The sequence below is a fragment of the Apis cerana genome, linkage group LG15 (assembly GCF_029169275.1).
Source record: "Apis cerana isolate GH-2021 linkage group LG15, AcerK_1.0, whole genome shotgun sequence".
Taxonomy (NCBI): Eukaryota; Metazoa; Arthropoda; class Insecta; order Hymenoptera; family Apidae; genus Apis; species Apis cerana.
Window position 1 is genome coordinate 5,243,044 of NC_083866.1, and position 22,032 is coordinate 5,265,075.

A 22,032-nucleotide genomic window follows, 5' to 3' on the forward strand; every position below is an offset into this window, starting at 1 on the left:
CGTGCGGATAGAGGCAAGCGTGCAAACGAAATATCATCGGGCAAAGCGGGAAAAAATTCCGGAAGAGCAAACACGCGAGCTTTCACGTGTAATCGCGGAACAAAAATCATGCGGCTTCGTGCCGGTCGGCAATGCGGCGTCGTGGAAAAGGAGAAATCGCGAATATCTCGTTTTGTATACCGTCGCTTGTATATACACGAGTATTTGCACACCATTGTGTTTAAATATTAATTAATCGGGCCTGTTATATTTCCCGTACAGCTGCTTCCAAAAGTGTCTCAAAGTTTCTTAATATCCTCGAACGACTATATATATATATACGTTGAATAAAGAAAAAATAGAATTTCAATAGGATCTTTCCCGTTCTATTGGGGATAATTGAACGTTTGAATGAAAATTTTAAACAAATAACGTGAAATTACGTGCAGCTAGGATGATAATAATTCGACAACAGCGATTCTTCCGACAAATTAAACCAAAAACATATATTTGCATAATGATCGCTTTATCGGCACGGAGAAGGCGTTAAAACGGTGTCGTTAAAGGAATTAAACGAGCCGTCCCGTGTACGACGCTAAGATTAATCCAACAGTAATCTCTCGAACGTATTAATTATCGTTGTACCGGCATCCGTTCCCACTTTAATTACACATTTCACAAAGAATTCACAAACACGGGTGGACACGTAACGATTACCCGCCAACCGTATAATCATGGAAAGTCTCGCCGTTTCTCCTCCTCCTCCTCCACTGGAAATACTCCACATCGAGCCAAGGTTGGAACGAATTAGCATGTACGAAATAAAGGGGAGGGAGGGGAGAAGGAAGAAAAGGGAGAAAAATGATCGAAACTGATGTAACCGCGGCCGGAAACGGCCGATACTTTCACTGGGGGAGGCCAAGAACACGCTGAGAGCGTGCGCGCTTGTACGTAAGCGCGAACACGGTTGTTGGAGGCGCGCGTGGGCGGAAGTTACACATTAAAGTTACGTCGAACCGGGACGGACAGGTGCACCGGTACACGCATTCCCACCCGCATTGTTCGCCACGACCCGGTGCATCTCTCCGTAGAACGGAATCTTTCCACGATACTCCTGGAAACGGGTATGCCCACGCTTTATGCAAATCGAGGGATCGTGTACCATTGGATCGGTTAAATCGTGTGTATGTTTGCGTGTATACCTTGTTACGCGAGAGGAAACAAGGATGGAAAAGGGATAGGATTGGTCTCGATATTGATTCGTGGAAATAATCCGAGGGAAAGTGATAGAATTTAGGTGGAAAGAGATCGAGGATGAATTTGATTTTTTTAGTAAGGATGTAGATCTTTCCCGTTTCGTAGGACGTTGAATATGGGACTGGTGTCTCGAAATTGATTCGTAGAAATATTCTTGGTAGAGAAAAATGATGGAAAAATGGCACTACACTTACAGGAAATGAAATAAGGTGAATAAATTTAAATTGAGGACAGGATCGAAATTTGAAAATATTTAGTCAAGAATTAAAATGTATGTACGTTTTTTCAATCGGTATTAGTAATAATTTTTTTATAATTTATAACGGAACGAAAGAAGATAAAATTTTCCAATGCAAAGCTACTATAAATTGCACAACGATAAAATATATATAGAAATTTTTAGATTTAGTCGTTAAGAATGGAACGGGCATGAAATAACCGGGATCGTGAGCGTTACCGTTCTCCTCCGGCTCTACCAGTCGAGCCGTTTTCAGTCGGATTAAAATTATTAATCTTTTGCGCGGCGCCTAATTGTTTGCCCGACGAATTTATCACGGCACGGCTGCTTTAATTGCGCCTACCTCGCAAGAACTAATTAAAGAAAGGCAAGAAGGCTTCTTCTTCTCCTCCTCCTCCTCCTTCCTCCCTCTCTCTCTCTCTCTCTCTCTTCAGCTCTTCTTCTTCATAAACACATATATACACGTCCACTTGTACGATAACATCGTCTAAACGGAACTAACGAGCGAGTTGCTCTTAATACGCGCGCGAGCGAGCGAGCGTACACGCCTGAAAGAGAGAGAGAGAGAAAGAGAGGTGGGATAATATCCGTCGAGAGAGATCCACAGATCTTATATTGTCGTGAGTTGTCCATTCAGCGCCGATAATCGCTCGTTATGCCTCCAACTTTCTCCAAATTAGCGATGGAACTCGGCACAGCTCGCATTAGATAGGGTTGCTCCATCGTCTTCCTTTTACTTTCGCGCCTATTGTTGAATGGGAGGATCCATCTCGAGGGGGAAATGACGGATCGCGTGTCTGGGAAACTTGTCAGGGAAAATTGCCTCGGAAAATTGTCCGTTTTCGAGTGATGCGCGTTCGAAAGTGTTCATTTGCGCATGGGAAGAAACTTTCAATTCCAAGAGAACCGGATATTGATCTGGCAATTTCTCTCTTTTCCAAAATCGAAATTCCAAAATTGGCAATCTATTTTCTCAAGAGTTTTTCAAACTTTTCACTTTAAGATTCGAAAGGAATCCAAGCTTGCTTCCTCCTCAATAATCGTCTTCCCTTCCTTCGACCCTCTTTCTTTAAAATCGAAAACATTTTTTTCTCGTACGAAATCTCTCTCGTCCACCTCGCGAATCTCGCCTAAAAATCTGTGCGGAGAGGAGGCCAGCATCGAGGAAGATCGAATCGATCGATCACTTTATCGCTCTATCATCTCTCGCGAGCCGATGCTCGAAATCCTTGGCGCATCCATCTCCATCACCGGTCCCATTATTACCACCTAGCTAACCCACATTTACCGCGATTCACGTTCACTTTTACGCGCCCCCCATTCCCTGTACACGACACACCGATACGGCGGGAAGATAAATGTCGAAGGATAAATCTTCGGGACATGAGAACGTGCCAAACATTGTCTCTCACAACGAGCTTCCGCTTAATGGCAACGCGGCCGTGTTATTACGCGTGCGATTCCGCCTCGAGGTGGCCATCAACCTCGGACCCAAGTCGGTCACGAACGAGCTTCCTACCGAATTTCGTCTACCCGTCCGAGAAACGTATTCCCGGTCGTAAAAAAGAATCGAGGCCCCGCGAACCGATCGTGATGATAATTCCTCGTGAAAGGAAGCGCCGTTTGACGATATTCGGGACGAGTATAATAAAAAATTTTCGAGGCTCTTTCTCTCTGTCTCTGTCCCTCGAGTCAAGGGTCGATAGTCGAGGGAGGGAGAAAGATCGTGACGCGTTTCTTCTTCTTCTTCTTCTTCTTCTTCTTCTTCTTCTACGCTCGTAATTAAATACGCTCGAGGAGAACGATTTCCTCGTGAAATTTCTGAGAGAATTTCTCCTCCCGCCCGCTGCTCGATTATTTAGACTCGGGTCGTTACCTCTTGGAAATCACGACACTTCCAATTCAGAGCGTGAAAGAAGCGTATTTACGAGAGGCGTCATAGGAGGTTTCGCCGTGAAAGCGAACCCTTCAACGCTCGTTCAACTCGACGCGTTATTTTTTTCTCTCTCTCTCGCGAAAGGGTTTCTCGTGTTTCGCGAATTAGATATTGGATTATCTCTCTTTTTTTTCGTATACGATATAATTTGGTGATACAATTTGTGCAATGATGTAGTTAGAATTTGTTAGTGCATTTATCGTTCAAAAATATTCTTGTTTCGAGTATTTTTAAGTATCGTCCAATTTTTTTTTTTTTTTAATTCATTGCGTTGGTGGAGCTCGTCGAAAATATAAACGGATATAAACAGGTGGTAACGCGGATATCGATACAGTTTCGCAATGGTATTTTTAATCCGGTGATATTTCCAATCTCGTAAAAATTGAATTATAAACATCAAACTGCATTGGCGAGAAATTAATCGAAATGGACATCGATATATAATGGCAATATAATCTTGTGTATAAACTTAACCGAGTTATAAATATCGGATAAAAAATCGCTATTTCTCAGACAGATTCTCCCTTACTCGTTTACTTACTCGAAATACAAATTTAACTTGGGAGAATAACTCACGAGAGATCGATAAATATTCAAGAAAAATCTATGGGACAGATCGATTCGTGGAATGGAATCCATCGCTCCAGTGAACCAGTGAATTTTAATTAACCGGCCGCGTGTCTCGATAATTAATCGATGAAAATCGATACAACGTTGCACGCGTTGCATTGGAGGGAGTACGGGAGGAATAGTAAAGTCGTTCACGGTTACCGTTAATCGATGTCTCCGTGCGTTACGTTTTACTCTTACTAATTCCTGAACGAAAGTCGGCGACGACGTAGCTGAGCGTACCATCGCCGAGGTAGATAAACTCTTAGCTGGCAATTACGTGGGGGAGGAGGGGCGAAGGGGAGGTGGAGGCGTCCCCTCCCCTTTGCCATCGAGTTAATAACTCACTGTTTTAAGAGGCGGCCTCAGCCACTGCATGGAACAGTTCGATAATTGCTTTTCACCAACATCTTCTGCTCCCTCTCTCTCTCTCTGTCTTCCCCATTTTTACTTGTGATCGTTTTCCAGCTGGGATTGAGAAATGTGAAAAACTTTTGGGGTTTTACAAGGAATACTTTTTTGAAAGTATCGACGATGATTCAATTTCGTTTCATCCCTTCCATCCATTCTCTCTTATAAGAAAAATGTGATCTTCAAAATTTTAGGGATACGTGAATGATATTGGATACCCGTTTAATTATTATTATTATTTAATGATTGAATACCTTTAGAAAAGTGATACCAATACCATTGGCAAATTGTAAAATGACGTAACGAAAAATGTATCAAGAACGAAGAGCACAAGGATGAAGGATGACGTGGGAGTGAGAGTCACGAGAGATGAGAATAATCGAGATCGATCATTCGTTGGATGGAACAATCGTGAAAGTAAGAGTGAGAAAAGAATGGAGCCCATCAACGGAGAAACCCGAGACTTAAGATTAGCCTCGATGATTCGATGAGAAAGTTTTGTGCTTAATCTCATCGAAATCGTGAGATATTATTTTGCGGATCCATTTCTCTTTGAATATTTTTATCGATTGGCACGAACCGTTAACGAACTGTTTCGCCCTTCGTCTACCTCGCACGAACGAAACCTTTTTAGCAAGTTTAGTAATCGATAAAAATTCGCGGAATATCGAACGCTTTTCACGCTCAATCTGCTCGACGGAATTCCAATTTTAATGGCACCGACGATGAGTTTCGAGCACGGCTTAAATGTAGATTGGCTCGCGATATATCATAGAAACGGGTGGATAAAGGCGAGCGAGTACATCGGCACTGTATATCACTTGTCTCGTAATTAAAGCTGTGCTGTGCCCACCGGTTTCGATAGTGTCGATGATAACGAGCCGATAAGCGTGGATACAAATTAAACGTTTTCCAGCCTCCTTTATCGTACGAAACGATCGTGCAAATTTTCCCACGAAAAATACCTGTCCGCGCGCGTCTCCCCCTGGAATTCGCCAACTTTTCACTTTTCTTCGCTCCGAACATCCTTAGATAATTAATTAATTCGAGATGTTTAAACTCTTAATGAAATCCCGAAGCAATCTCGAGGACTATTCCACGTGATAATTTATACACATTTTGTTGCATCAAAGTGGAGAGAGATTATATTGATTTATAACAAGTACAAGAAACAGTTATTAAAACGGAGGAAACAAGCAAGGAGATTCAAAATGGCCGATTCCTTTTCATTCTTGATCACGATGATATTAAAAAAAGTAGTACTAATTGGTCCTATTTAGTTTCTGCCAAATATCGAATTTAGATACATTTTTGAAAAAAAGAATTTCAAGAGAAGGAGAAATTTCCATCACTTTTGATCGCAACAGTTAAAGAACGTGATGATTATTTTATAATAGTTCAAAGTAGAAGTCTGGGCTGGGCTGTGAGAAACAGGAACGTGGCCGTTCGTGCAAAGGTGAGGAAAGCCGGTTTATTCGGTTCAGCAATCTCGTTCACCAAGCTGGCTGCATTCCGTCAAATCGAGTCCGTCAGATTTACCGTGGAATCATGCAAATCATGCACGTCTGCCCGCCGCTATCATCGTCTTCTCCGGCTATTTCCCCGCGCCGAGAAACGGGGGTCGCCCGTTTTTACGAAAAAGTTAATCGAAAAGTTAATTTTCGGCCGCGTCCTCTTTACACGGGCCACTTTCACTCGATTAGACCACCGAACGCCTCGCTTCGGGATGGCTCCCGTATCGTATGCCCACTTGTGTGTACACTTTAGCAGGAAAACAAGCCCGGCCCACCCCTTTTAAAGCCTGTTTGAGGATAAGATTTAATTCACGATAGGGCCGGTCTGCTTTCGCTACCAGAACACCATAATCACTCGGACACGTTGATGTATCGCGCGCCCCGGGGCCCAAACTCGCGTACACCGCTTTAATTACGGGCCTGGCAACGGCCCAGACTCCCCTATATATATATACCGACTCATTGAAATTTGGCCCGGATACCCCTGTTGCGATCCGGAATGGCTACGCATCGGATCTCTTGGAAAGTAAAATTGGAATTTTGCCTTTTTGTCCCAAATCGGTTGAGGGCCTTTTCCAAGCTCTTTCGATTTTTCGTCGGATTTTTCGTTGCTCGTTTTCTATGAATGCTATGAGCTTATAGGAATGATAATTTTGAACATCTTTTGGAAATATCTTTCGAACTCTTGGGGTTAATTTGATTTACTTTTTCGTGGATTCGATGAATTATTATATATTCTTATATAATTAGCATAATTAACGAGAAAGTTAAAGGTTCGTTCTAACTTTGGCGCGAAAATATGAGGAATATAAGGAAAAGATACAAAGTTTGGTAAAAAAAAAAAAAAAATGTAACCTGATCTAATAGGATTTATTTTGAAAAAGTCAAAGTCTTGGAGGGGGTTGGCGTGAAAGTACGGTAGGAGAATGGTGTTCGTGATATTGTCAGTCGGCCGAGATCGATCCGTTCGCCGCGATATAATTGAATATATCGATGGCCAGGACTCTCGGCCAAGTAACCTCGAAATTCGATGCTGGATCTGGCTGCTCGATTCGAATATTCTCGCATCGGATGTCCGACAAGTAACAGATACGCGCTTTCAAACACAGAATGTAAAGCGGCCGGTTAACCTAGAATATCTCTTGTTAAGGCAATGACTAAGAGATTCTAGCAATTAGTCGTGAATCTTAACGATCCTTCCGGTGCATCCAACCACGCCTAAGAGCCACGGAGGAGATCTATTTTAATTTATTTTAATTCAACCCGGCTAAGTTGATAGATTACAATCGGCCGGATCTTTATCTTCGTATTTACGATAGCCGATTTTAGTATCGGATTATCCCTCGGATAAATCCCCCAACTTGTTATTATCGTAAGTTATTTATATATCGTAGAAAATTCTTCATCGAATTCGAAAAATTTCATTTTCATACACACGCGTCGCGCCAGAAAAAAGAAATATCGATTTACCATCGGCCAATAATTCTCATTATTAGTCCTTGCGTTTATTTAAAAATAAAATATTATATTTATACATCTTATATCCTATTAAAAGACATTATTAATATAAAGAGAGCGTAAGAGACGTATTATCGATCGAAATTTTGTACTCCTCAAAAAAGAAAAAGTCGTGAGAATATCTCTTCTTCGCGAAATCTTCGTCTTTAACCTCGCAATAGAAAAGCAATTCGATCGAGAATAATTGTCTCTCGAACAACTCGATAACTTCGATAAAAAAAAAAAATTAATTTATCGAAAGAAAGCGCAGTCTCGAAATCTTACGAATGGAAATCGCGGATATTCGTGATGCGAGAAACGGAAAAAAGATAAAGAAGAAAAGGAAAAACGATCGAGACAAGATATTCTCGACGGAGGAAGGCCGAGATGAGTTAGCGGAGACGCAAGAAGGCGGAAAAGATGGACGGTGGCGTGTCATTAGAGAGTGGCGGGTACGTGCCTGGGCCGATGGAGGAGGGATAACATTCCTGCTTCTGTCGATAGATCGATCATCGTATCGTTCTGCCCTCTTCCTCCTCCTCCTCCTCCTCCTCCTCCCTCTCCAGTTTTTTCCTCCCGCCTGCCAGCTCATCTCTCGCGTGTTTCGAGCTATTTCTCCTGAGTAACGGCGGAACGCACTCGTCTCGGTTTTTCACCGAGCATTTCTCGCGGCGCGGCGTATCGATTGTTCTATCGGCCGGTGATCGATCGAAAGAAGAACGGAGGCCCGCGAGCATGAGGGATGGACCAACTCTGGAAGGAAATGAAAGGTTTTTGCTCGTCGTCCACGGTTTCCTGGGGAAAGAAGTAACGTTAAGGCACTTTTCAGTAGTTAAAAGAAGAGTCACTCCGGAGAAATATAGGAAACGATTTTTTAATCGGAGCTAGATCATCGATGGAGAAGAGATAAATGATTTCCTAGAGATGAGAACGCACTATCGTTATTTTTGTCCCTTTTTTTTTTTTTTGATCCGATGACAGTAAAATTGGAACCAAACTGGATCGTATTTAACGGGATATATTTATATATATATAATGTGTTATCATTGTTTTATCCACATTAACATTAGAAAAATTTATGATCAATAAACTCGAGGAGAGGGGGGGGAGAGAGACGAATTACACGTGTAAACAGTTATCGTATCTAGATAGCAGATTTTTTTTTTTTTTATTAATTAACGGTTCGCCGCAATTGCTTGTTATCGAGAAAGTGTCAATATCATCTGCATATAAATGCTCTTTTTCTGGGAAAGTGCATACAAACGTGTGGAGAAAAAGGAAACGTTGGAGTAAATAGAAAAGTAAAATCGTGGCTCGTGGTTCGGCGGTATTAAACGTTAAACACCAGCGGTACAATCGATGTACTTAAATTGAATCGAATCAAAGAACCGATATAAAAAAAAGAAAAACTTTCAAAAACGAGCATACCATTTAAGCATACCATTAAAACCACCCACCCGCAAAATTAAGTCACGTAGCTGCTTCGGTAAACGAAACTCTCTCTCTCCAAGGATCAAAGCAAATGGAAACGGATCGTTCTCCCCAACTCGCTTTTCCCGCCTGCTTTTCGTCCCGTTCCTTCAGATTGCTCCATTTTGATCCCAACGTTTCGCCGTCACGCGTCGGTGCGCATCGAATTAATTAATATAGGCTGGTATCGTTCGGCCGGCAAGAAGCGAAATAGCGCCCTCTTTTTTCCGCAAAAAGGAAACAACTCCACCAGCCGGTACTCTCATTATGCGAGTCGTCTTACAGAACGATAACTTTCTCGATACTGTGCCTCTCTGCCTTCTCTTTTTTTCTTTTTCTCTTTTCTCTCTCTTTCTCCTCCTTCCTCGACTTCTTCTTCGTATTCCCCGTATCCTCTCTCTCTCTCTTTCTCTCTCTCTCTCTCCCTTATCGATGCAGACAACTACGAGACGATGGGTTTCTCTACGTGGAAACTGGCCTTTACTCCTCAATGGGCTCTTCTTCCTCCGGTAGAGTTACCGCTAATCTCGCGCTGGTGTTGCCACCGCGTTTACACGAGTGCTGCGTGTAACCAGTCGCGAATTAATAATTTCCATGCGAAATTATTCTTTTTTTTTTTTGCAATTTCTGCTCGACTTTTTTCGAACTGTTACTCGCAGATAAAATGTGGAAATGCGGTGGTAAATATAATATATTTATATAGATGAACACGAATTTCGAAGTTGAAGGGGATTTCGTACTCGTGAGTTGTTGCAATGTTGAATTTCGATGCTGGACTTCTAACGGAAACGTAGAATATGAGGATATATATACGTTGTATTTACTTGTGTAGTTTGTTCGTGCAAATATGGCGGACGTTTCTGCACGAAAGGATTCTACTCGATATTTTGAGAGATAGTTACGAGAAGTTTTTAATAGATCTAGATTGTAGATCTATTCCAGATTGTTTGCGTGAAATTGAGATATTTAAATATACAATATATATACATCGAAAAAAGGAAAAACTAGCAAGGATACGTAATTCGTTCCGAACAGAGAAAAGTAATTAATGAGTTTGTAATAGGTGAGTCAATTGCAATAAAGATATAAGCGAAGAAATAAAAGAATCTATTATCTCTGTACGAAATTAATTACCGGTCGAACGAACAAGTTCTCGAATAAATCATATTCAATAGAAATTTCACTTACCAATAAGCAATCTCGTTGGAACGATTAATGCAAATTAATCGTTACATCATTAATTATTCAATTTCGAAAACAAATCAGCCAATATCTAAGAATCCATCCATCTTCGCGGATTCTTCAATTAAAATTCCAACGTCGTAACACTACATATATATATTTCTCTTCAAATCCCCAACTCAAATCCCCCTCCCCCTTTAAAATCAATTTCAATGTACACATCCAATTTTCCTCCTCTTTCAAAAGGAGGGAGAAGGCTTCTTTCTTGGCGATCTCGTTGGAGATTCGTTCGAGAAGGGCCAAAACGTGGAAGAGGAAAAGCACGATCTGGAATCGTAGGGTCCTTGAAAACGCTGAAAAGGGCGTACGCAATTAGTGGAAATAATTTCGTCGTTAATTGCGTCACGGGCTGCCGGCCGCGCGTTTTCTCCCGTTGCGCCGTTTCTTCTACATGCTCCGAGCCTTTCCACAATCCGCTTTCTTGCTTTCCAACCGCGTACCTCGGCCCGATCGTATCTTTCTCGCGAATGGACGCGGCGTGGCGATGCAAAAATTAAGCGGTTTCGATCGTTGTCACGCCACTCGTCTCGTCGCATTGTTCGATGGAGATATTTCATCCCGTAGGTGGAACAATTGGAAGGGAAAGGTTACTTGGCTGTGTGTGTGTGTCTGTGTGTGTGTGTAAATTCCGTGTAGCATTCTTTTCTTATGAAAGAAGAGATTTGGGAGGATTCGTTAATAGTCTTCGGGAATAACGTCTGTATTTCTTCTCTTCTTTTTTTTTTAGGAAAACCTGGAATAGATAATAATAATCTGAATGTTTTAAACGTATTTCAAAAAAAAGAAAGAGAAAAAGAATAGCGCAAGTAACCTCGATCTTCCAAAAGAGAAGAGTCTACTGTTTCTTACACGATACTAGTTAGAGTGACTGCAGCAAGATCTCGATTAATCAATTTAAACGTGGAGATAAATGGATCGTTCGCCGAATGATCAGAGCCAGGAGGAAAATAGTTATATAAACGGAGCTAGGAATTTAAATTTCATTGCCCTTGGGCAAAAAATTCTTTTAGAACTATAAAAATGAAAATTTGTAATAAAACTGTAATAACGAGATCCAGGAATGCGTTATCAATAATTTGCGATATGATAAAGTTTCGTCCCACCGTGTGCTGGCCTCGTTATCACGTTGGATCCTCGAGGAAGCGAGGCTGACACGCGTCCGACGTGATTTTGATAGATGACCACGTGCGGATAATTCACGTGCGGAAAATGCAAATGTGTGCGCGTGTGTGTGTGTGAATATGTACGCGTATGAGAGAGAGAGGAAGAGAGACGACGAGGATCGGGCACAATGAGAAGCGTACGGCCTAGTTTCATGGACGAGCCTCTGGATCTTGCAATCGACCAAACATTACGATGTAAATTAAGCAGTTTCTTCCTGCCTATCTGAGCAAAGTTTCGCGGGGACATAAGCTCAGTTTTTCGAGGCAAGAAGTGGAATTTGCGCGCGAATCAGGCGACCGTTTCGATACGTCACGCTGCTGGGTATGAGTCCTCTGGCAACCGTAACGCAACGTTATCTTATGAAACATCTGTTTGAGTTTCTACCGTTGCTAGAGGAAATAACGTTGGCTGTTGCTGATGGCTAAACGTTTGGACTACTTCCAAAGGATTCTTTTTTGTTTTTTTTTTCTTTTTTTCGTTGTTAAGAATTTGAGGATATTGTTGGAGATCGATTTGATGAGAAAAGAAAAAAAAACTGTAAGTAATTTGCATCGTTTAGTAACGTTTTGTCGAATCGTCAAATCAATTCTTTTGGTTCGGCACAGCTTTAACGTGTTCTCGAAATGTAGATCAATTCTAGAGCATGGAAAGAAAAAAAGCGATCGATTCAACAGAGAGAATGAGAAATCTTCTTTCTCCTGAAAGAAAAAGAAAAAAAGAAAAATAAATATGTCCAACCCGTTCAGAAATTTAAACCATCTAATCCATCTCTTCTTTGACCCTTCGGCGAAAATAGCTGTTCGCAAATCTGGTAGCACGAAAGCGTATCCGATCCAGTTGCCAAAGAAAAAAACGTGTTCAAAAATTTGACTACTCATCTACCTTTGACCGATTCGCCGACTCACCGACACGAAAGTGTGTATCCAGTTACCGAAAAAAATTCTACCAAAAATTCTACGAAAAAAGAAACGTCAAAAACAATCGTATTTCAAAAATTTAAACTTACACATCTTTCGACTATTCGAATACAAAAATGGCATCAAAGTATCGAAATTCCAGTTACCAAATTCTACCAGAAAAGGAGAGGAAATGCGTTCAAAAGTGTGACTTCATCCATCTTTGAGGATCAATCGAAAGTACCACGCTACTCTCAAAAGTATCTCGACATCTTCACGAAAGCGTATTACCGGAAAATTTGTAGCAAAGAAAAAGGAAAAAAAAAAGAAGGAACGTATTCAAATGGAATATCCGGCACGTCGAAAAGTTTGACTGCCTAAAATACCGTTTTTCCGGAAAAGTTTATCGAACGGAGGCGAGCCACGAAAGTGTATTGAAGTCCATCCAGCTGACCGGCACCTCGGAACGGGAGCGCATGATGGCTCGATTTTGACATATTTCCCCGTATGACCTTGAATAGCCGAAGACGCCGCGACGGGCCGAGGAAGAAGGCGCTGGAAGAAGGACGAGTGACGGTGGCGATAGTAGTTAGCGGTAGAAAAGAAGAGGGTGAACGAATGAGGAGGAAGGAGAGAGGGAGAAGGCCGGTGGAGCGAGAGGGAGAGAGAGAGAGAGAGGAACGGCGGCCAACGAGAGACAAGACGAGGAGGGCCGATGATGGCTACGATGGTGATGGTCAGTGGTTGTATACCGGTTAAGCCGTTCAGTGCCAGGCCGGCGTCCGTCACGGTTAAACCTCGACCGCTACGCCCGTGTTCGATCTCTCGTAGATCCGATCCGATCCTCCGGGATATCGCCCTTCCGCCTCACGATCGTCGCCTCGCCTCGAGAGATCCTTATCCTTTGAGTATCGATGCCCGCCCAAATTCGTTCGTCTCTTCTCCAAAGATCGGCCCATTATCCATCGAGACTCTTGCCCGGATCTCAGTGATAATCGTATCGATAATTTCGATCGTAACAATTGGATCAGTGCGAGGGGAAGCTCCGTCCGATCATCGTTGGCCAAATATCCTTGATGTCCAATATACATATATATGTACATTCAATCGTCGTTAATCAATTTATTTCGATCCGGGCAGAAACGGAGGAATCTGGCGGAAATTAAATCCAACGGTTCACCAAGGAGGTGAATTACTCGTATTCCATCCGCCTGACTCATACCGAAGCCGAGCCTCTCCTCTCCCCTGGGAGAGGAGGCGTTGCAACATCGATCAACAGTTCCACAGCCGCGATACACTTGGATCGACGCGACTCGTCCGTCTGGCCATCGGTCATTTTGACGCGAGTTGGCCGTTAAATCGGATCGCGCGAGCTGGAAAGCTTCCCTTTCGTTGCCAATAGAGAGATCGAGAGGGACACGAAGATGGAGGAGTGAAAATTTGATGAAGGAGGCGAAGAGAAGGGTGGGACGAGGGTGGAAGATTCGGGTGGTGCAGAATGGCGAGTGACGCGCCGCTATCAGAAGGGGAAGCGGGAAACGAAGCAACCAGCCGCCAGGATTCGGAGCGAGCGCGGATGAAGTAATTACGAGGATTGACCAGTCACGGACCAGTCTGATCCCAAGGGAGATCCAGGTACTTCTTCTTCCGCGTGTCTCTCATTCTTCCGTGCTTCCTTCAGAAAATCGTGTCCGCCGATCGGCCGCCGATATTCTCTCTCTCTCTCTCTCTCTCGCGCCGACCAGCGCCAACCCGATCCCCCCGGTTTCTCGCCTCGCCTCGCCTCGCCTCGATACAACTTCATCGAGGACGGAACGTAGAAACGGAGGAGAACGGGCAGAATTCGATCGATTGGCCGATTAACCCTTTGCCGTCCTCCCGAGTGTCGTTAACCTTTCGATTCGATTCTGAATAAGAAAATTCGGAATCTTATTTTTATTACAAGGTAATTTCGATTCGGTAATTATTACGTTAGCAATTCGATTAATCTTCGCGTTTGCCGCGCTCCATCCTCGAGTGTCGTTAACCCTTTCCAATTCTAATTCTTGGCGTGATCGAAATTTTAATTTTATCGAGGCTTGTGTTTAGGTATATATATATGTTGGTCTTTGTTTTAAAATTTTCTTTACTTTAAATTCAATTTAAATTCAAATTATTCGAGACAATTCAACATGGTTTTAGGGAAGTTAATTAGAGATATTTTTTCGTAATAATAAAAAACAAAAATCCTATGAAAACCCTCTAAATCGAAAATGTTCGAAATTTCACATACGGTGTATACTGTAAGATGAGACGCTAATTTTTACCCCGATCTCGTATTCGATCGCTTCCGTCTTTGAATGAAGGAAGCTCCATTCCATTCAAACGTTTGAAAGCTCACAATAGAAACCCAAGACGAGCTTCTTGAGGCGTAACGTCAATAAGCCTGAAGGGTGAAAAAGAACGTTGCCGTTGTAAAAGTAAAAGCGAGAATGGGACAGCCCATACCTCATCTAGAGGCCAGAGAGTTTGTCCTTTACGATGCAATCGTCTCTCCTTCGTCTGGCTGCAGGGGACATGGAGGAGGAAAAACGGAGACGGAGAATAGAAGGAGGGGAAGAAAGGAGAGGAGGCGAGAAGAAAGAGATTTTATCCGCGGAAGCAATCGCGCGACGGGCAGACGCGATAAAGACCCGACAATTCAGCTACCAGTTTGCGAGTCCTTGATGGCCGATGCTACGATTTCCATGCCCACTCGAATACCGTAACGACGCCGAACGTGACTTCGATCGAAAACCAGCCGCGATACGTACGTTCGTTTCCAGTTATCTATTACCGTTGTCATACTTCCGTAATACTTCTTCATCGGCCGTTAATCACGCGTACAGCCTTATGCCTGGTCCACACCGACCGGTTTAAAGGAATCGAACAATTGAGAGAGAGAAAGAGAGAGAGAGAATCGAAAAACAAGGCTTGTCGATTTTTTTCCAATCCGATCTTATATTGTACTTTCAATTAAATTCGAATTTTATTTAAAAAAGGGAAAGAAGAATTTAAGATGATCAGGACTGAGATTGAAATTTGAAAGATTCTTCTTTGGAGAATAGGTGTGTTTTAAATTTATTAAGGTGTCGAAAAGAAAAAGGTGTTACGCCAAGGAAGAAAGTTTTGATTCTGAGAAACTATGTTCTATAATTATGCATCATCGTTTTTGAGATTTGTGCACGATGGTTGTACATGGTATGCGTCGTATGGGGGATCGAAAAACTTGGATACAGCGGCAGAGATCAAAAGGAGCAACATGTTGCCAGGAGATAGGCTAGGCAAAGTTACAAAAGGGCTCTCTGTCCTTTTCTCGTGGAAGTCCACTTTCGTCTTCCGTGTTTCGATCGAAGGCGGTGTTTGTTTTGCGTGTTGCTTGGAAATGTTCGTCCTGTGTGTCTCGAATAGGTTGAGATAGCATCTAAGGTAAACGTCCCACTTACCGGGACGTAAACTTTTCAATATTTAAAAAAAGAACACAAGAAAAGTGATCGAATTGCACGCATTTATTTTTAAAAAATAAAACTTGAAACTTTCGTTTCACTTTCGCAGCATGACGATCGGCAAAAACTTTCGTCTCATCATTAGAAGAATTAAAAATATTTCTGCTTAAAAAATATAGATATTTTTTGAAAAGTAAGAAACATGAAAAAATAATAATTGAATCAAAGAAGCGCATAAATGGATAACATAAATAATATTTGATCCAAGCAAGTTAATAGTCACGTGGCGCTAGTATCGCGACGTAAACTTCGTTGCAATCATCGTTGTAATAATCGTTGTAATATAATTAGAATATTAGAGGAATTTCCATCGAAGGTGTTTAGAAATTCTCGATAAACCTCGATTTCGTGAAGGAAAGCAGAAAGCGTAGGGAAAGTGACACTTGAAGAGTGAACCAGAAACATCGTCCAGTTATTAAAAGCAAAAAGAGTGAAGTTAGTGGCGCTCGTTCGGCAAATCGCTTCGAATCAACTTTCGAGTTAATTATCGAGGGGATCGCGGTTGTATCCAACGGTGTAAAACGGGCATTAGCCACGAAAGCTTTCGAGGCTCGAGGGAGGCGAAATAGTGTGGACGTGCACGTTTATAGATAATACGGTTGCACGGTAAATTTGCCTCTGTCTTGAAACGAGCTATCAGTTTCAATTGGCGTGTCGTATCGTGACCCGACATTTCTCCCGTTCGTTCCAGTAGCCGAGTATTGTCATTATCGACCCGTTCGATGTACCGTAGCGTTGTTAAGACGCGGATAAAATAAGTGCTATTACTTTAATTGTGTATACTAAATTGCTGATTCGCCGATTACCGATGCATTAGGACGTTCAATTGCGTGACACGCTCCCGATATTTCGTATTCAACCGTTTCGGTCATCGAGTTTTCTGCTCGACTATGGTGGAATCGCGTATAAGTATGCGAGCATCGTCTTGGTTGACTCCTGTTTCTTTACTTGATTTCGTGAAAAAAAAAAATCTATCGAAAAATCAAACTTTCGTCAAAAATCTCATCTTAAAATCGTGCTCGATTCAAATTATTATATTCTAATCGTCCAATTGAGTCAAAGAGATCCCATAATCCTCAAGTTTAGGACCCAATCTAACTTTCGAAAAAACCTCACCGCGCTGTTATTGAAATTTCTCATCCGCCATGTCTGTCCATCGAAGCGAAAGCTGGCATGAACAATCGAGGATGGGCACATTTCTGAGGACAGGACCACGTTTGCACGAGACGTCGTCCTCGATCATTTCTGATCGATCGAAAGTCGTCAACTTCGCAGGAAGTTGGCGTTATCTCACGCCTCTTCTCTCTCTCTCTCTCTCTCTTTACACGTGCAACGGGATCCCGATGTTTCGATTTTCGCCAGTCTACCACTTGGAAAGCCACCTCGACTTGTCGAAATCCGCGATCGTTTCGCCCGCGGAACGAAAGATGGTCGCGCGCACTTGTGCCGGTTTCCTTTTACCTTCTATCGTTGGAAAGAATTTATCGTTTACCGATAAAGCGTCTTCGTTTAATGGGACACCGTTAATGAGAGACATCCTGGTCGACCGTGAAATTTCAGGCACGTGATCCCTCGTGAGCTACCGTGGAGAACACGCGGTCTGCTCCATCCGATTTTTCTCCCTTCTTTCTTTTTCTCACGGGTTTGATAACTGGTTCTGTCTCGCGATAATTATATCAGTCTACGGATAACGGGAATAGAATGGAGATTGGCGAGAGAGGCTTCTCACTATTTTGCATCCGATAAAATTATTTCGATAGGCTGTTACTCGAACCCAAAATTTCCCTCGCGAAACTTTGATGAAAACTCTGTGAAATAATATAATTTGTATACCTGGAATCTAACAAGAGTTTTTTCTTCTTTTAGATCGAAGCAATCTTTAAATAATAGTAATCGAATCGCTACATTTTTTTAAAAAATAAAACTTTCAAACTTTTTCACTTTCGTGACGATTTTTAATCGATCGGCAAAAACTTTCATTTCGACATTGGAAGAATTAAAAAATATATATATATATATCTGCTTCGAAAATATAGATGTAATGATATTTGAAGAGGTGGAAATAAATTTAACTTATTCGTAAGTGATTCATCATTTTTTCTAAAAAACGTATCTCTACAACAATATTTACCATCCGGATAATTATATTAGCAGATTGATGTATCGAGGCGTCCACGAAATATACGCGCAATCGCCTCGGCTCCCAAAAATCGATCCTCGATCGGGTCGCTTAACGGCGAAGCAGCCAGTGAAACAGTTTATTAGCTGGGTGTGCTATCTGGTATCAGGCAACCGGGCAACCGATATACTCGGTCGTCGTGGGCTTAATGCCCGCGTAGCGGATTCGTTGCGAGCTTGGGACGGAGTGTGTACGGGAAACTGGTCTCTCCGCGGTTCTCTATGAATAGAATTAATGGACGGTGATACCGCGGTTAATCGTCGCCGAAGAGAGGAGACCCCGAAGATCGAAGCGTGAATGACGAGCAGAGATATCGCAAAGATATCCTTTGGTAAAAATTTTAATTGTTCGAATTGATCGTTCATCGGACCAATCGATATAACAATGCGATTATTAGCATTATTATAGAACATGGACGAATCTCTCTTTTTCCCACATTTTTTTTTAATCTTGGTTGCTAATTCGATGGAAATTGATCGGTATTGTAAATTTGATTAATACGAGTAACGATGGAAGAAGTTTGGGTTCGAGTAGGTTGCACGTTCGTTTAAAATCAATTTCCTCGGCCATCCCTGAACGTAACCCATTGTTGCTCTCATCCACGATCTGATAGTAGGCATGGTACGGGATACGGTAGCGGCGAAACACGCGTCGATATCTCTTCTTCCTCTTCACGGTTCTTCGCCTCTCTTTCCGCGATTGAGTAACTGTACATCATCGACAGCGTCTAAGCCGTGCTCGCATCACCGAAACGAACCGGAGCAAAAAGCCGCATCTCGGAAATAACATGGGGGAATTATGAATACCACGGGTCAGTTTATTAAGAGACATAAATCGCGCAAAAAGCGGTGGCTAATTACGATCCAATTTGCCCAGCGTTCGCACCCCACGAGGCGATGGTTATTCGTGTAGGATGCCATCTTCAATAATGTCTAGTAATAGTCCGTGTTCTTATATAGATCATTTTAATCCCTTCGACGTGGCAATCACGCATCCCTGGTATTAACTCTCCGGCGCCAGAGATATTTACATTCTTATTTGCTGTTGGAAAAAAATAAAAGGCAATTTTATTTGAGGAATATATGTCTTTTAATATACATAATATACAACAATAAAATAATTCGGATCGAATATTGCAAAAATGTTTCTAGAAGAAAAATAAGTAAAAACAAGGAGCGATCGACAAGATAGTTCTTCCTTCGAGAAACGAGGACATTTTTCTCTCGCTAAACGAAACGAAGCGTAGAAAGCAAACAGTGAAATTGGGAAGGAGGATTTGATCGGCGTGAGAATGGATCGGCGATAGACGATCGATATGTACGATCGGGAGCGATATGCACACTCGAAAGCGAACAATCTTTCCCATGAGAAAGCGGTAACAACCAAATTCCAGGCTGACGAACTCAGCCTCTTCTTCTGCTCCCCTTAATCATCCTCCATTTCCTGCAAAAGCCGTGCTACGCCCGCTTGTTAAAACTCCGCGAACGCCTTGCCTTGGTCGGCGAGTGAACAAGCCAGGAAAGACATAAATTAAATTACCGCGGTATCAAGCGGCTCTGCCTGCTACAGATAGGGATCATTCGTGAACTGGGAAACCGATGATTTGGCGGGGCGTTACGGAAGAGCAGAACTTCAGAGCGAACGACAAAGAAAGGCAAAACCGATCTCTGTCGAGGATTAGGCAGAGGAATAACAGGAAAGGACAAAGTGGATGAAGAAATCTCTCGCTTCTTCGAAAGGATCCAGACGAATTTCAATAATTATATCAATCGAGACAGAGTTGTCGCAATCGCTAATCGCAATCCATCGAATGGAATAATACGGGCAGGGCGTCATCTTCTCTTAAACCGCAATTTAATTCCTCCTTTTTATATGCGATTTACCAATTATTGACTCTATTACCAATCATTTCTCCTCGTTCCATGGCCATTTTTTTTACTAAATATTTTTTAATTCGGATAATTGACCTTCTATATATATATATATATATGTATGTATAGTGGCTGTAAAAATTATTGCGTTTACACATCAACGTAATTAAATACGAGCATATTACATTTCCCATCGTTTAAAATTCCCTTTCATTGCCGTCCAAATAAAAATGGGACACGATTAAAAAGCATTTCGTTGGAAAATAGAATAATTTCGTTTTTTATATGCTTATAAGATTGTGAAATTTCAAGACTTTTTTCATCGCATCGTCGAAAAAGACTCATTAACGAGAGGGAGGGGGCCTTTGTCCCCGTTAGGGAGGGCCGGTTAATTGGTCGGTTAGTGGGTTAATTGACGCGTTCCTAATCAGCCATCGAGTCATCACGAGGGATAACGAGGTTAAATTGCGGTTGGCTTCTTCAAATCTGACCTCCCTCCCCCCAACGTCGTTGGACCAACGCGGCTCACAATAGAAAGGCGCGTTTAACGCCACCGCGTAGCCTCTCCTCTCCACAGTTTTCCAGTCCGCTACTACTCGGATATTTTCGCGACAAAGGAACGATTAAACGTTGTGGAAATGGGAACGAGAGTCGCTGTGATGATAACCCAGGCTACTCGTTACGGGACATTTGTTTGCGGAGGGAAGGAGGGGGAGGAGGAAGGGAGCGCACGGTTATCATAAATGCACAATCTCACGGAAATTAGAATTAATGTCCGCGTAATGAATCGTGTCACCGTGCACGTGAACGTATATTTGCATCGGTGGTTGGGTCGATGTTTATGCAAATTGAAATGGAAAGATGGAGATCTGTTTAAGCCTTTGAAGAAATAATAAGCGATGCGTGCTACGAGTATATATTGATATACTTTGCGAGTTACATCGATCGAGTCTAAAAGGTATGATAGTCGTTTCGAATAGAATCGAGGTTGAAATCAGATGATTTTTTTAAGAAACTTTAGGAAGGAAAAAAATATCGTTTCTTTTTGATCGATACAACATCGATATCGGTGCATTAAATATCGTAGAGATAAGGATGCTTGTCTCTCGACTCCAGATCGAGTTTGAGGTCCGCTTTTCCGCCGTATGAACCGCTTGTCCTAGTAAGACAGTACAATAGAGTGTGGGCCGTGGTACAAGTTTCGTAGCATGCGAGAAGATTCATTTACAGGCGGGGTTTGTAACTCGTTGCTGCGAACTCGTGTCTCTGTCGCAATAGAATGACGCGAGGGAAATGGAAATAAAAGGTTGGAGATAAAATTTAAAGAGGCTGTGGGAAAATTGTAAATCGGATCGAATCTGTTTTCTCGCTTGAAATTATTACAATAGCTATTTATTTAATTAACTTTCTTTTACGTCTTTTGCATCGTGCCGATTTCACTCTAGATTGTCTAATTTTCAAAAATTAGAAAATTTAAAGGTTTTAATCGAGTTAAAAAAATTTTAGAGCAAAAATTACTCGATTCCACGGTGTTAATTATCCACGTTCGCCCCTGTTTATTTACGCGGACAGCCGAAAACGCGAGCATAAATTTTAATGGGCGCTCGTCCACGAAACCCCGTCACGTAGAGATCCCGGCACGTGTTTAGGAAGTCGCTAGAGAACCACGAGCATTATGAAACCTCGTCGCGACTATGAATGTTAATGGGGGGCTCAGCGGCGGCCACGTTTACTGTCTCCGTTGCAGAAAGCACGGACAGAATTGGTGTGCATCCGCGCCACGATTTCAACCAACTGCTCTTGGCCAACGGCAGCGTTTCATGAATTCACGCGGAAGTTTTTCGCGCTCAGCAGGACGATTTTTCGTCGTGAAAATTTGATATCTCCGCTTACGATAGAAAATTTGTATCGTAGACTCGTTGAAGATTCCTTGATGTGAAAAGAAAATTCTTCAAAATATTTCATCTCGATGAAATTGCGGACGGAGAAGGATGATCGAGCAATCGTTCGAAAATATGTGCTCCAAAGATCGATCGATTGAATAACGATTGATAACAAATTCTGAAAATTGAATAGCACTCGATACTTTTTTATCTCGAAAATTCGATCTATTCGAGGAATTGCACTGCGAATGGAAGGGAAGAATTTATTTATAAAATTTATATCCGTACGAAGTTTCGTATATATATATATATATATATATATATCTTGCTCGAAAAAAAATTGATGGAATAATAATTGAGAA

General features: G+C 42.1%; 1 protein-coding gene across 5 annotated transcripts in view; it reads left to right on the forward strand.

The window, feature by feature from the left end:
- The window catches only part of LOC107999804 (serine proteinase stubble-like), a 53,373-nt gene that overhangs the window by 13,916 nt on the left and 17,425 nt on the right, over positions 1 to 22,032 (forward strand). The window contains exon 1 of one of the 5 annotated variants that reach the window (XM_062085702.1): positions 12,569 to 13,848. The exons of 2 other annotated variants lie outside the window; for them this stretch is intronic. The gene's annotated coding sequence lies outside the window, so the exon portion shown is untranslated. Of the gene's footprint in view, positions 1 to 12,568; positions 13,849 to 22,032 lie in introns of those variants that run through there. 2 more of the 5 variants (XM_062085700.1, XM_062085705.1) reach the window with 2 other exon arrangements.